This window comes from Ornithorhynchus anatinus, chromosome 5, assembly GCF_004115215.2.
Source record: "Ornithorhynchus anatinus isolate Pmale09 chromosome 5, mOrnAna1.pri.v4, whole genome shotgun sequence".
NCBI lineage: Eukaryota > Metazoa > Chordata > Mammalia > Monotremata > Ornithorhynchidae > Ornithorhynchus > Ornithorhynchus anatinus.
This window is the reverse complement of record NC_041732.1, coordinates 13,828,649-13,842,533: the sequence shown is the minus strand read 5'-3', so window position 1 is coordinate 13,842,533 and position 13,885 is coordinate 13,828,649. Positions and strand designations below refer to the sequence as shown.

The following is a 13,885-nucleotide window of genomic DNA, read 5'->3' as shown; positions in this document are numbered from 1 at the left end:
AGATATAAGATAATCCTGTCGGACACAGTCCCTGTCCCACATAGGACTCACAGTCTTAATCCCCATTTTACAGATGAGGGAATTGAGGCACAGAAAAGTTAAATGACTTTCCCAAGGTCACCCAGCAGACAAGTGTCGGAGCCGGGATTAAAATACAGGTCCTTCTGACTCCCAGGCCCATGCTTTATCCACGAGGCCATTAAATAAATTATGGATATGTGGATAAGTGCTGTGGGCCTGAGGAAGAGTGAGTAAAGCATGTAAGTAACTTGCAAGGGCATAAAGTAACAAACACCTCAATTACTCTTAATATATTTACATTCAGCTGTAAATGGTTTCAGTTCTCTAGGTAATACCATACCTGACCCTCTGCCTTCTTAGTTACTGGGCCCTGCGCTGCCCCATTTTTCAAAACAAAGGAATTGGATTGAAGAAAACGTTAATGAACTGACACATAGGTCAGCTCAGGTTTTTAATGTCCGCCTCCCCTGCTGGACTGTAATAGCCTTGAGGGTAGGGATTTTGCCTGCCTACTGTCTTGTACTCTCCCAAGTATTTAGTACAGTGCTCTGCATTCAATTCAGTCCATTGATCACATGAGTCCTGTTTTCCCAATGGGGAAACTGAGACCCTGGACTGTTCAGGACTCTGGTGGACAACGTTCTCCTTTCACTGGACTCCTTTCTTCTTCATTACAGGGGAAGAAACTGGTGCTCCAGGAGTTGGGGGAGGACTTCTCGGTGGACACAAGGAAATTCAGAGATTGAGCTGAAGCCCCCCAGGCATCTAGACCCCCCCCCCCCCCCCCCCCCCCCGACCAGTCCCACAATGGGGCTTTCAGGTTCGAATTGCAGCTGTCGGGGGAGCAATATTTAGGCATTTTGGCAATTGTGCATCTCCCCAAGTGTTAATCTGTCTTTTCTGGACTATTTCTAGGGTCCCAGCTAAGACCTTCCTCTCAAACCCCATGCCCACTCCCAACCTCTAGGGAGAAAGGGACATTGTAACTGCTCTCCTTCTTGGCAGCAGGCAAATTTCCCAAGCGCCGGTATGACTATGGCTTCGAGAGTTCCTGGTTAGTGAATAATAACAACCACCACCACAACAAGATAATATATTGATGTTATTAATGTTAATAATGATGAGGTTAATATAATAATGTAATATATGATGTTATTATTGCATTTAAGCACTTCCTATGTGGCCAGTACTGAACTAAACACTGGGGTAGATAAAGGACCATCGGATCCGACATGGGGCTCACAGTCTAAGAAGAAGGGAGAGCAGGTTTTGAATCCCCAGTTTTGCAGGTGAGGGAACTGAGTCACAGAGAAGTTAAGTGACTTGCCCAAATCACACAGCAGACAAGTGGCAGAGCCGGCATTAGAACCCAAGGTCTTCTGACTCTCAGGCCCGTGCTTTTACGCCTAGGCCACGCTGCTTCTCCTGGTTAGTCTCTTCCCCAAAGTTATAACATTTATTGAGTGCTTGCTGTGTGGAGAACACTGTACTAAGCACTGGGAAAGAATATCCAGAGGAGGCACATGGTCCTTGGCCCTCAAAGAGCTCGGCTTCCCAAAACAGGTGTTTCCCAATCCGGGCACGTCTAGGACCCAGGGGAGCCAAAGCCCCTGGTTCCCAGACCGTCACCCAGCCGCCAACCAGAACTCCAGCTAACAAAATTACTAAGGATGCTAAAAATAGCCCAAGAAGCCTTTAAAAATAGGCCTGCGTGCCTGACCCCTGCCCTGCAGGGCTGTTCTAGGAGCTTCGAATAGCTCCAAGTTGTGGTGAGGGCAGAAACCCGGCCCAGCTGCCCTTGACCCCGAGATGGACATCTCCATCCCTGGGGGATGGACCGGGGGCAAGATGCGGAGGGCTGGGGGAATGTTCCCCTCCCGGAGGCGGAACAGGCAGGAAGGTCAGTAAGGGTCAGTGCGCCTCCCCAGAGTGATTAATTTAAATGCTGCTCGCCGGCAGCACCGAAGCTCAGTGCATTAATCGCTCTGTCCTCCTGGTAATACATCAATTCTTCGGCAGGAAATTGCACCCCATATTGCAAAGCAGCGGGGCCTAGTGGAAAGAGCCCGGGGCCTGGGAGTCAGGGGACCTGAGTTCTAATCTTGGCTCCGCCAGAGGCCTGCTGGGTGACCTTGGACAAGTAAGTCTCTTAACTTCTCTGTGCCTCCGTTTCCTCATCTGTAAAACGAGGATTAAATACCTGTTCTCTGACAGTGAGTCTCATGTGGAACAGAGACTGCATTTGTCCTGATTATCTTACACCTACCCCAGTGCTTAATACAGTGCTTGGCAGACAGTCAGTCGTTTACAAATACCGTTGTTATTACTACACTAGAATCTAATCTGGCTCTTGCTCTTCTCTTCTCCCAGCTCTCTAGATCCCAGGTTTCACCCGAAGCCACCAGCTCTCTTTCTTCCACGGGCGAGAGGGCCTGATTCCAGGATGTGAGATGTGGCCCCGAGAAGTGGCGGAGCAGGAAGGTAATTGTGCCACTGTGCAGAGTTCTGGGGTCTAATTACCTGCACGACTTTGACCCTTATGGATCCAGCAGGTGGGAGTCTAAATTTACACTTAGACTGTGAACGCCTCGTGGGATTGGGGCTGTAACCACCCTAATTAACTTGTGTCTATTCCAGCACTTAGAAGAGTGTTTGTTGCATAGTAACTGCCTAATAGTAATAATAATAATAATGAGGATGAGAAGGGAGAACCTTCCACCCCACCAGGAGGAGGCAAAGATATTGGTGATGCTGACCCAGCAGGGGCCCCAGGTCATAGCTTGGAGGAGACCGGTGAAGCCATGTTAGAGTCCCAGGGAGATGCAGAGTTTACATTCCCTGTAAATGACCTGCTTTTTATTGCCAGGCTGGCAGTGGGGGCTGGAGTGATGGCAATAACAGTAATAATAATAATGTCATTTTTTGTGTGTTAAGCATTGTACTAAGTGCTGGAGTAGATACAAGATAATCAAGTCCCATATGGGGATCACAGTCTAAGTAGGAGAGAGAACAGGTATTGAATCCCCATTTTGCAGATGAGGGAACTGAGTCACAAAGAAGTTACGTCTCTTGCCCAAGTTCAGGAGACAGGTTGTAGAGCTGGGATTAAAACCCAGGTCCTCTGTTCTTTCCACTAGGCCATGCTATGTGCCAAGCTCTGTACTAAGCACAAGGAAAGATGCAAAATAGTTGGGTTGACAGTCCTTGGCCCACACAAGGCTCACAGTCCTAGGGGAAGGGAGAACAGGTAATTAGACCTCATTTTACAGATAATAATAATAATTGTGGTATTTATTTAACACTTTCTAGTACTGAGCACTGTACTAAAAGTGCTAGGGTAGATGCAAGATAATCAGGTCGGATACAGTCCCCGCCCCACACGAGGCTAAAAGTCTGAGGGAGAAGAGATATTTTATTCCCATTTGCTGATAATGAAGTGGAGGTGTAGAAAAGTGAAGTGACTTCCCCAGTGTCACATAGCAAGCCATACTCAGTCAGTCAGTCGTATTTACTGAGCGCTTACTGTGTGCAGAGCACTGTCCTAAGCACTTGGGAAAGTACAATATAGCAATATAACAAACACACCCCGTGCCCACAATGAACTTACAGTCCATTGGCAGAGCGAGGATGAGAACCTAGGTCCCCTGACTCCCAGGCCTTTGTTTTTTTCCACTATGCCACATTAAGGAAAAGATGAGGGCAGTTAGGGAAGGGGGCGTCAGTTGATTTAGGTTCAGGGAGCCTGGCCCCTGAAGTTTTGATTTGATTCGATGTGATGAGTGATTGATTGGAAGCCCTGCTGACATCCCCAAGAGGAGAGACGGACCACTGGGTGGTCCCTAGAGTGATGAATTCCATGATGATGATGATGGTATTTGTTAAGCGCTTACTATGTGCCAAGTACTGTTCTAAGCACTGGGGTAGATACAAAGTAATCAAGTTGTCCCAAGTGGGGCTCACGGTCTTAATCCCCATTTTACAGATGAGGTAACTGAGACATAGAAAACTTAAGTGACTTGCCCAAAGTCAAGTGGCTGGAGCCGGGATTAGAACCCACAACCTCTGACTCCCAAGCCCATGCTCCTTCCACTAAGCCACACTGCTTCTCTAATTCCATGGTTGTAGCTGGCTTGGGTTTTGGGTGTTTTTAATGTCGACTACCTCTCTGTGATGGGAAATTCACTGGGCAGATGCCCGGTCTCCTCCTGAGTCTGGCCCCATGTTGAGTGCCCTCCTGGAGCTCAGCAAATAATGGGCAAACACCCTCCCCCTTACCACCCCGCAGGGGCTGGCAGCCACAGAGCCGCCCCCTCCCGGGATCTGGCTGTGTCTGATATGTGAGCTCCTCCCCACCAGGCTGCTGAAGACACATCGGCTACTCTTCCTTTCATTTCAAAGCATTTGTTTTTCCCTGGTCTCCTGGCTCCACTGTATCCATCACTGTCATGGAGGCTAGCGGTGGCGATGGGTGAATAATACAGCAACTCAGCCGTGGGGTCTAATGGGGACAAGGCTGGACTGAATGACCTGGGGGCCTGGCTTCACTTCCCACTCCTGCCGCTGATTCTCTGGGTGACCCATCCCTGAGCCTTCCCACTGTGTTCCTCAGTCTCCCCTTTTGGTCCAGAAGGAATACTGTCCACGGCTGCCTCAGAGATGCCCTAAGGACCAATAGAAGAACAGCCACGCATCTTTTGGAGCATGTCAGAGAGTGGTAATAAATCACATCCCAATCACTAATATTGACTGAGCTCTTACTGTAGGCAGAGCACGGTATGAAAAGCCTGGAAAAGTACAATAGAACGGAGTTGAGAGATGCAGTCCTTGCCCATAAGGAGCTTACAATGTAAAGGGGGAGACAGTCATTAAAGTAGTAGGCGAAAAATAATATTTTCTAAAGTACTGTGGTCTGGGGTATCAGATTGGTTAAGGGGTAACCAGTCGAGTCCATAGTTGATGTGGAGGGGAGGGAGGATTCCACCAGAGTGTGTTCCACTTTGTAAGTAAACACAGGCCTCTACCCACCCCAGGCCGGAAGACCAAAAGAAATCAGACTGAAGGCAAAAATGACTTGAAATTAAAATGGAAAATATACCGGTCATCCTAAGACTCACTGCCACTACACATGCCATTATTCCACCACTGATAGGTGTTAAGAAGTAGTGTCCCTCGTGGTTAGAGCACAGACCTGAAAGATAGGAAACCTGGGCTCCAATCCTGGCTCCTCCACGTCCATGCTGTGTGACTTTGGGCAAGTCATTTAACTTCTCTGAGCCTCAATTTCCTCTCCTGTAAAATGGGGATTCAATACCTGTTCTCTGTCTTACATAAACTGCGAGCCTCAAGGGGAACAGAGACTGTATCCTACCTGACTATCTTATGTATATCTACTGTAGTGCTTGACACCCAGTAAGTGCTTAACAAATGCCACTATGATTAGATGGGGACATTTTTGCAAGGTAAATGGTGAATTTTGAACCCACCCATTGAATCCCCCTTCTTGAAAAATGTCCTCTACCTCCAGCCACCCTGACTCAGCCCAAGAGGAGTCTCTCACACTGGCCTGTTTCCTTCTCGGAGAGTAGACACCATGTCAGTCCTATCCCTTAGACTGCGAACCCCGTGTCCCACCAGATTATCTTGAATCTACTCCAGCGCTCCCAGATTATCTTGTATCTACCCCAGCATTTGGTACAGTGCTTAGCACATAGTAGGCATTTAACAAATGCAGTCATTATTATCCACAGCAGCCCATCCTATTGCAACTTCCTTATCCCGTCCCAGGAGTTCTCCATCATGTCCCAGCAAGAGAAGAAAAGAAAAATCAGTGAAACCCAGAAGTTTTTCTCCATCCACCCCTCAGTGCCCAGGAATTTGAAGAAATTTTCTACTTCAGTGACTTTTCAATCAGTCAGCTGTTTGTTCGATCTAAGATTACAGCAGTTCAGCTCCTCTGGAGGCTAGGTATCCCACCCGCACCTTGTAAAAATGCTTCAGAAATGACACTCAGAGCCTACTTCATTCCTGAGAAACCCTTTGACTTTGTGGGCTACAAACCTGCAGGGGAAGATAGAGGATGAGGTTTAAGTTTCCTACTCAATCCATCAATCAATTCACAGTATTTATCGAGTGCTTGCTTTATGCAGTGCACTATGCTAAGCACTTGGGAGAGGACAATACAATAGACTGGGTAGCAATGATCCTTCATCTAAAAGGAGCTTACAATTTCTGGGCTCTTGAGTATCACTCCTTCCAGTCTCTTCCTCTTAGTTCCCAAGGAGCAAGCTCAGTGGCGGAAAAGATGCCTCTGAGCTCTGAGGAGCTCAGGCTCCTCCTCTGCCTCCCACCCTGTAACTGTGGGGATCTCTCATTGTTCAGTTCCGGGTCCCCTTCTAGTCTCCATCTACACCCCCTCCCTTGAAGAACTCATTCACTCCCATGATTTCAACTATTAATAATGTTGGTATTTGTTAAGTGCTTACTATGTGCAGAGCACTGTTCTAAGTGCCGGGGTAGATAAAGGGTAATCAGGTTGACCCACGTGAGACTCACAGTTAATCCCCATTTTACAGATGAGGGAACTGAGGCCCAGAGAAGTGAAGTGACTTGCCCACAGTCACACAGCTGACAAGTGGCAGAGCCGGGAATCGAACCCATGACCTCTGACTCCCAAATCCGTGCTCTTTCCACTGAGCCATGCTGCTTCTTAATTACTATCTCTATGCAGATGTTTCCCAAATCTATATCTCCAACCATGATCTCTCTTCTTCTCTGCAGTCTCTCATTTCCTCCTGCCTTCAGTACATCTCTACTTGGCTGTCTCGCCGACACCTCAAACTTACCATTTCCAGAACAGAATTCTATATCTTTCCACCCAAACCCTGTCCTCCTGACATTCCTGTCATTGTGGACAACACCACCATCCCCTCTGCCTCACAAGCCCATAACCTTGGTGTTATCCTCGACTCATCTCTCTCATTCAACCCACATGTTCAATCTGTTACCAAATCCCCTTGGTTCAACCTCCACAACAGCACTAAAATCCACCCTTTCCTCTCCATCCAAACTGCTACGACATTAACCCAAGGATTTATCCTATCCTGCCTTGATTACAACATCAGCCTCCTTTCTGACCTTCCTGCCTCCTGCTTCTGTCCACTCCAGCCCATACTACACTCTGCTGCCTGGATCATTCTTCTACAAAAACGTTCAATACATATTTCCCCACTCCTCAAGAACCTCCAGTGGTTGCCACTCATCAAACCATTGGCTTCAATCTCTCATCAGCACTCAATCACCTCTCCTGCTCCTACCTTACCACCCTGATTTCCTACTACAACCCACCCCATACACTTCACTCCTCTGATGCTAAACTACTCACTGTATCTCAATCTCCTCTATTTTGCCACTCTATTTTTTGAGCGCTTAGTATATGCAGAGCACTGTACTAAATGCTTGGGAGAGTACAACACAACAATATAACAGACATATCCCCTGCCCACCACAACCTTTCAGTATAGAAGGAAAGGCAGACATTAATATAAATAAATTATGGATATGTATTTAAGAGCGGAGGGGCTGGGTTGTGGCGATGAATAAAGGGAGCAAGGTAGGGTGATGCAGAAGAGAGTGGGAGAAAAGAAAATGAGAGCTTAGTCTTTTGGAGGAGAGGTGCCTTAGTAAGGCTTTGAAAGTGGGGAAAGTAATCGTCAGATATGAAGAAGGAGAGTGTTCCAGGCCAGAGGGAGGACATGGGCGAAAGGTCGGCAGGGTGATAGCCTGGCACATATCAAGCACTTAACAAATGTTATTATCATTATTAGATAGACAAGATTGAGGAAGAGTGAGTAGGTTAGCATCAGAGGAGCCAAGTGTGTGGGTTGGGTGGTAGTAGGAGAGAAACAAGGTGAGGTAGTAGGGGGCAAGGTGATTGGGTGCTTTAAAGCCGACAGTAAGGAGTTTCTGTTTGATATGGAGGTGGATGGGCAATCAATGGAAGTTCTGGAGGAGTGGGAAAACGTGGGCTGAACGTTTTGTTAGAAAAATGATCTGGGCAACAGAGTGAAGTATGGACTGGTGTGGGGAGAGACAGGAGGCTGGGAGGGCAGCAAGGAGACTGATACAGAAATCACGGTGGGATAGGATAAGTGCTGGATAAGTCCTCCCCACCTTCAAAAGGCTTATTAAAGGCACATCTCCTCTAAGAAGTCTTCCCTGACTAGGTATTCATTTCATCTTCTCCCATCCCCTTCTTTGTCAAACTTGCACCCTGTATTTATCCCTCCCTCAGCCCCATAGCACATAATTTATTTATACTGATGTCTGTCTCCCCCTCTAGACAGTAAGCTCATTGTGGGCAGGGAATGTGTCTACCAACTCTGTTGTACTCTGCCAAACACTTAGTACAGTGCTCTGTATACAGTAAGCACTCAATATAGAGGACTGATGATAGACTTTCACACCTTTTCCTCATTTTAGCCCCAAACATCCTTCTGGCTGGGTTGAGGAGCTTCTATTTCCACCAGAAGGCTGTCAGACCCATTAGTGAACACAGTAAACCCCTAGCCTGTGGAGTCATACAAATTCCTTCTGGCTTTGGCACACTCCCTATCACTACATTATCCCTCTCTCTTTTTCATGCACTCTCTCCCTCTCCTTCCAATCCAGTAATTCTCAGCTCCTGATGGTGGGGAGAAAGCTATCTGAGATCTGCTGAGGAATACACTTGGGCATCACTTTTCTGACAGAGGAATGAAAGAGGGGAAAGTGGAGTGTAGAAAAGCGGGGAACCAACCCAGCATCTGGCTCGAGTCTCGTCTGGTTCCTCTCCAGGTTTATCTACCCAGGGCTCCAGCACTGGACTCACAGAAAAAAAAAATGCCAGTTTTAGCCCCTGTTTTGGAGAGGATGAAATGAGGGTGGAAGGGGGCAGAGAGGCTTAGAAGACTCCCTCTTATCTCTCAGCAGGCAGCTGCCTGTGGGTCCTGCAACCAGCTGCTTATCTTCTTCATGCCCAGATTGATTCATTCCCCTTATCAGGAGTCTGTGTAATTGAGTATTAATTTCCAGCTGTGAGTTTCTGCTTATTTCCCTTTCTGAGCCCTCCCCTGCCTACAAACTTGTTTCGTCCTGGGTATGCTGAGTGCTAGGAAATGGTTAGGAGCCAGAAGCTTAAACAGCATGGCGCAGTGCTAGAATGGAGCACTGGAATCAAGAAGAGGAGTGCCAGGGCCGACAGCCCTGGGGATTCTGGGGAGGTCATGAGTCCTGATGGATGCTCAGAGGTGATTTGGACTCAGGGACAGGGTAAGGTGATGATCCTTGATTGAGAGAGCTGAGCTCTCAGGTGTCCCATTTTGCTTCAATCAATCAGTGGTATTTATTGGGTGCTTACTGTATGCAGAGTATTAAGTGCTTGGGCGAGAACAGTGCTGCCGAGTTGGTAGATACATTCCCTTCCCACAGGGAGTTTACAGTCTAGAGGGGGAGACAGACATTAAAATAAATTCCAGATATATACATAATTAATTAATTCAATAGTATTTATTGAGTGCTTACTATGTGCAGAGCACTGTACTAAGCGCTTGGAATGTACAAGTCGGTAACAGATAGAGACAGTCCCTGCCCTTTGATGGGCTTACAGTCTGATCGGGGGGAGACAGACAGACAAGAACAATGGCAATAAATAGAATCAAGGGGAAGAACATCTCATTAAAACAATAGCAAATAAATAGAATCAGGGTGATGTACATCTCATTAACAAAATAAATAGGGTAATGACAAAATAAATAGGGTAATGACAAAATAAATAGGGTAGTGCCATAGGGCTGAAGATGGGGTGAATATTAAGTACTTAAGGGATACAAACTCGAGTGCATAGATGACACATAAGGGAGAGGGTGAAGGGGAAATGAGAGCTTAACCAGGGAAGGCCTCTTGGAGGAGATGGGATTTTAATCAGGTTTTGAAGTGGGGAGAGTGATGGTCTGTTGTATCTAAAGGGGGAAGGAGTTCCAGGCTAGAGGGAGCTTTGACAGCAAGATAGATGAGACAGAGGTAAATGAGTAGGTTGGCGTTAGAGAGTGAGGTAAGTAGGAAATCAGTGAGGTAAGGTAGTGTGGATGAGCTGATTGAAGCTTTAAAGTCAATGGTAAGGAGTTTCAGTTTGACATGGAGGAGGATGGACAAACACTGGAGGATTTTAAGGGGAGAGATGGTATTCATTATCAATAACAGTAATACAGGTGGTATTTAGTAAGCCCTTATTATATGCCAAGCACTCTGGTAGATGCAAGATAGACAGATTGGACACAGTGAGAAGCAGCGTGTCTCAGTGGAAAGAGCTCTGGTTTGGGAGCCAGAGGTCATGGGTTTTGATCCCGGCTCTGCCACTTGCCAGCTGTGTGACTTTGGGCAAGTCACTTCACTTCTCTGTGCCTCCGTGATATAATCTGTAAAATTGGGACTAAGACTGTGAGCACCATATGGGACAACGTGATTACCTTGTACCCACCCCCCCCCCCAGGGCTTAGAACAGTGCTTGACAATAGTAAGCGCTTAACAGATGCCATCATTATTATCGTTTAGACTGTAAGCCCATTATTGGGCAGGGATTGTCTCTATCTGTTGCCGAATTGTGCACTCCAAGTGCTTAGTACAGTGCTCCGCACATAGTAAGCACTCAATAAATATTATTGAATGAATTATTATTATTATAATGAGGTCCCACATGGAGCCCCACATGGGGCTCACAGTCTAAGTAAGAGGGAGAACAGGTATTGAATCCCCATTTTACTGATGAGGAAATGGAGTCACAGAGAAGTGACTTGCCCAAGGTCACACAGGAGACACATGGTGGAGCCAGAACTAGAACCCAGGTCCCCTAACTCCCAGACCAGGGCTCTTTCCACTAGGCCACGCTGCCCCTTGGGCAGGGATGCCCAGGCTAGGACTGCTTGGTAGACAATCTGCCCCCCTGGTCTTGTAAGCTCCACGAGAGCGGGTTGAGCATCTTCGACTTTGCTGGTATGTTCTCAGCTGCCACTAACAGCAGGGGCTTAATCGATGCTGCTGTTTCTGAAGATGAAGGTGGCCTGTGGCCACACTCGACCGTTTGCCCTTATCTAGAGAGGGTGTGGAGAGGAACTCTCCCAGCAGCCTTACCCGGCCCCTGACCCCAATCTCAAAGCTTGCCCCTGGACAACCCTCTCAGTAGCTTTCTCAGAATATGCTACCCCTGGTGGAGTGGAGGAGGGGACCACTTAGATTCTGCTCTGGTCAAGACTCCGATGGCTACCGAAGTGGCTACCATAGCAACTGCCTGCTGTTCTACAGCACTAGGCACGGTGTTGACACTTTATTGTGGTCCCTTTGTCCTTAGAAGGGTTTTGTGCGTCAAATTCTTCTGTGCATTTTGCAGTATGCTTCACCTCTAACTGCCCTCTTGCTGGTGGTACTCTGGTTCCCAGTGGAATCATGACCGACAGGGATGAGAACTCACAAGTGGCCCCGGGCAAACACCTAGGACTAGAACCAGTTCCTTCGATCAGGCGCTCCTTCCCGAAAGCTTCATTCCTGGATTGAAGCTCCTCCTGACTGGATCTCCAATTCCTCTGTGACCTTGGTAAGTCATTTCCTTGCAGAATGCCTCCATATACCTTATCTGTAACATGAGATCGGGGAACATATCTACCGATTCTGCTGGATTGTACTCTTCCGAGTGCTTAATACAGCGCTCGGCACACAGTGAGCCCTCAATAAATAGCATTATTGATGATGATGATGATGATGATGATGATGACAATAATAATTGCTATCCATTTTTGGATGTAAGGTGCTAGGGAAGGGAGTGTTAATATTACCCTCCAACAGTCAAATCTGAGTCAGAGTCTCAAGGGAAAAGCCAAAGACCAAATCCTTTAAGCCTCTAAAAAGTCCCTTGTTCCCTTGCTCTCAATCAACCAATCATATTTACTGTGCGCTTACTGTGCACAGAATGCCTTACTAAGCACTTGGGAGAGTACAACACAACAGAATAACAGACACCTGCCATGCCCACAGTGAGCTTACTCTCTCCAGAACCCAAACTGCTTTCCTCTGAAGTCACCGAAGTCTCCGATTCTCCATATCTGATTCCTGGAACTCTGTCTCCAATGTCTTCCTCTCAGCCTACTTTCCCCATCCCTTCTCAAAGAACTCTTCTGGCCCTTCCGAGTCTCATCTACCCCTCCGGTCCTTTGGGATGGAAATCACTGGAGTCTGGTGAACAAAGGGCTGGCCGGAAAGAGAGTAAGAGTTGGACTGAGCCCCAGGAGATCCAAGGCTCATTTTTGTAAGTTCTTTTCAGGAAGACTGTATGCTTCCCCTCTAGACAGTAAACCCATTTTGGGCAGGGAATATGTCCATTATATTGTTATATTGTACTCTCCCAAGTGCTTAGTACCGTGCTCTGCATACAGTTATTACTCAGTAAATACCACTGATGGATGACTGATTCTTCAATTCACTCTGAATACAGAAAATGGACTATTTTTCCCCCCTACCCAGTGGAAGGGAAAATGGAGCTCTCTGCCTGGCCAACGTAGCAATTCTGTAGTGGGGGTGGTGAATGTGAGAGGAACTAGAGTTGGACCCAAGTCCCTCAACCCAAAGAAAGAATAAAGAATCCAAACCAAGCTCAGCTCAGGCGATACACTAGGGTCAAACAGGTCATTAAGAATGGCAGAGGGCCGGGGTGTCCCCTTCCCCCCAAACCAGCACCTATAATGGAGTTTCAAAGACTGCAGAAATCCCCCCTCCATAAGAGGGATCCTGCTCTTCACCCATTGATACCTACGACCCCCGAGGGCCCACCCCAGCTCAGCCAGATTGCCTCACCGGGCCCCTGGGGCCCCCAAAAGAAAAGTCGGGGCGAGCTGAGGGGGAGCCCGCGGAGGCTTCAGGGATGTTGTCATCCCATCTGGGGAAACAGGAGGTTTGTCGCATCATAAGTAAAAACGAGGGCGCCTCTCCTCCCCTATCTTCTTGTTTGTATATCTTATTCCAAATGGATCACAGAGAAACGAGCCCAGACATCCATTAATAACCCTGTCAGCATCTCTCAGGGGTGATTGAAGCGGCTGCCATGACGAAGGCATTAAATATGTGTGGAGCCCGGTTGGCCGGCTAGCCCCGTGTCTCAATCCAGTGACTCCCGTGTCCGCCGGGTGTAGGGTGGGTGAGCGGACCTTCTGCCTCATTCCTTGGTTGAGCAGCCAATCCGGAGCCTGGGCTGGAGCAATCTGGCTCAGGGTTTGGGGACCATCCAGGGAGATGGGACGCAGGATAGTATGACCACCCTCATTTCTCCCACCAGCGTATTGTGATATGGCCTCTTTGGACCCAAAATGTGGGCAGAGGGGGAGGGTGGGGCAAGTGCTGTCCCATGGGAGACTCAGATCTCAGCTGGCCTCCTTTCCTGGACCAATGACCACTAACCTGGGTCCTTCTTTTCTTCCTTTTCCTTAAAGCCTCTTAGGGAATCCCAGACAGTGCTGACTTCCCAGCCTGACATCTAGGATCGGTGCAGCAGAATCAGTGACACCCCAACTTCCAGCCTTGGTCGGTTCAGGAGGGTGCCTTAGTGGACAGAGCACGGGTCTGGGAGTCAGAAGGACCTGGGTTCTAATCCTGCCTCTGTCACTGGTCTGCTCTCTGACCTTGGGCAAGCCACTTAACTTCTCTGGGCCTCCGTTTCCTCATCTGTAAAATGGGGACTCAATACCTGTTCTACCCTCTACTCAGACTGTGAGCTCCATGTGGGACAGGGATCGTGTCCGTTCTGATCCTCTTGTATCCTCTACCCCAGTGCTTAGAAGAGTGCTTG

At 47.9% G+C, this 13,885-nt stretch overlaps 1 long non-coding RNA gene across 2 annotated transcripts; it reads left to right on the top strand.

Moving 5' to 3' along the window:
• The first annotated feature begins 2,122 nt into the window (after positions 1-2,122).
• LOC103166893 lies at positions 2,123-13,698 on the top strand. Of its 2 annotated transcripts, XR_003759753.1 has the most exons (5): positions 2,123-2,161; positions 2,392-2,502; positions 11,441-11,644; positions 12,189-12,352; positions 13,530-13,698. It is a non-coding gene; the product is annotated as an uncharacterized LOC103166893 (long non-coding RNA). The 2 variants fall into 2 exon arrangements; XR_003759754.1 differs by lacking the exon at positions 12,189-12,352.
• The last annotated feature ends 187 nt before the right edge of the window (positions 13,699-13,885 follow it).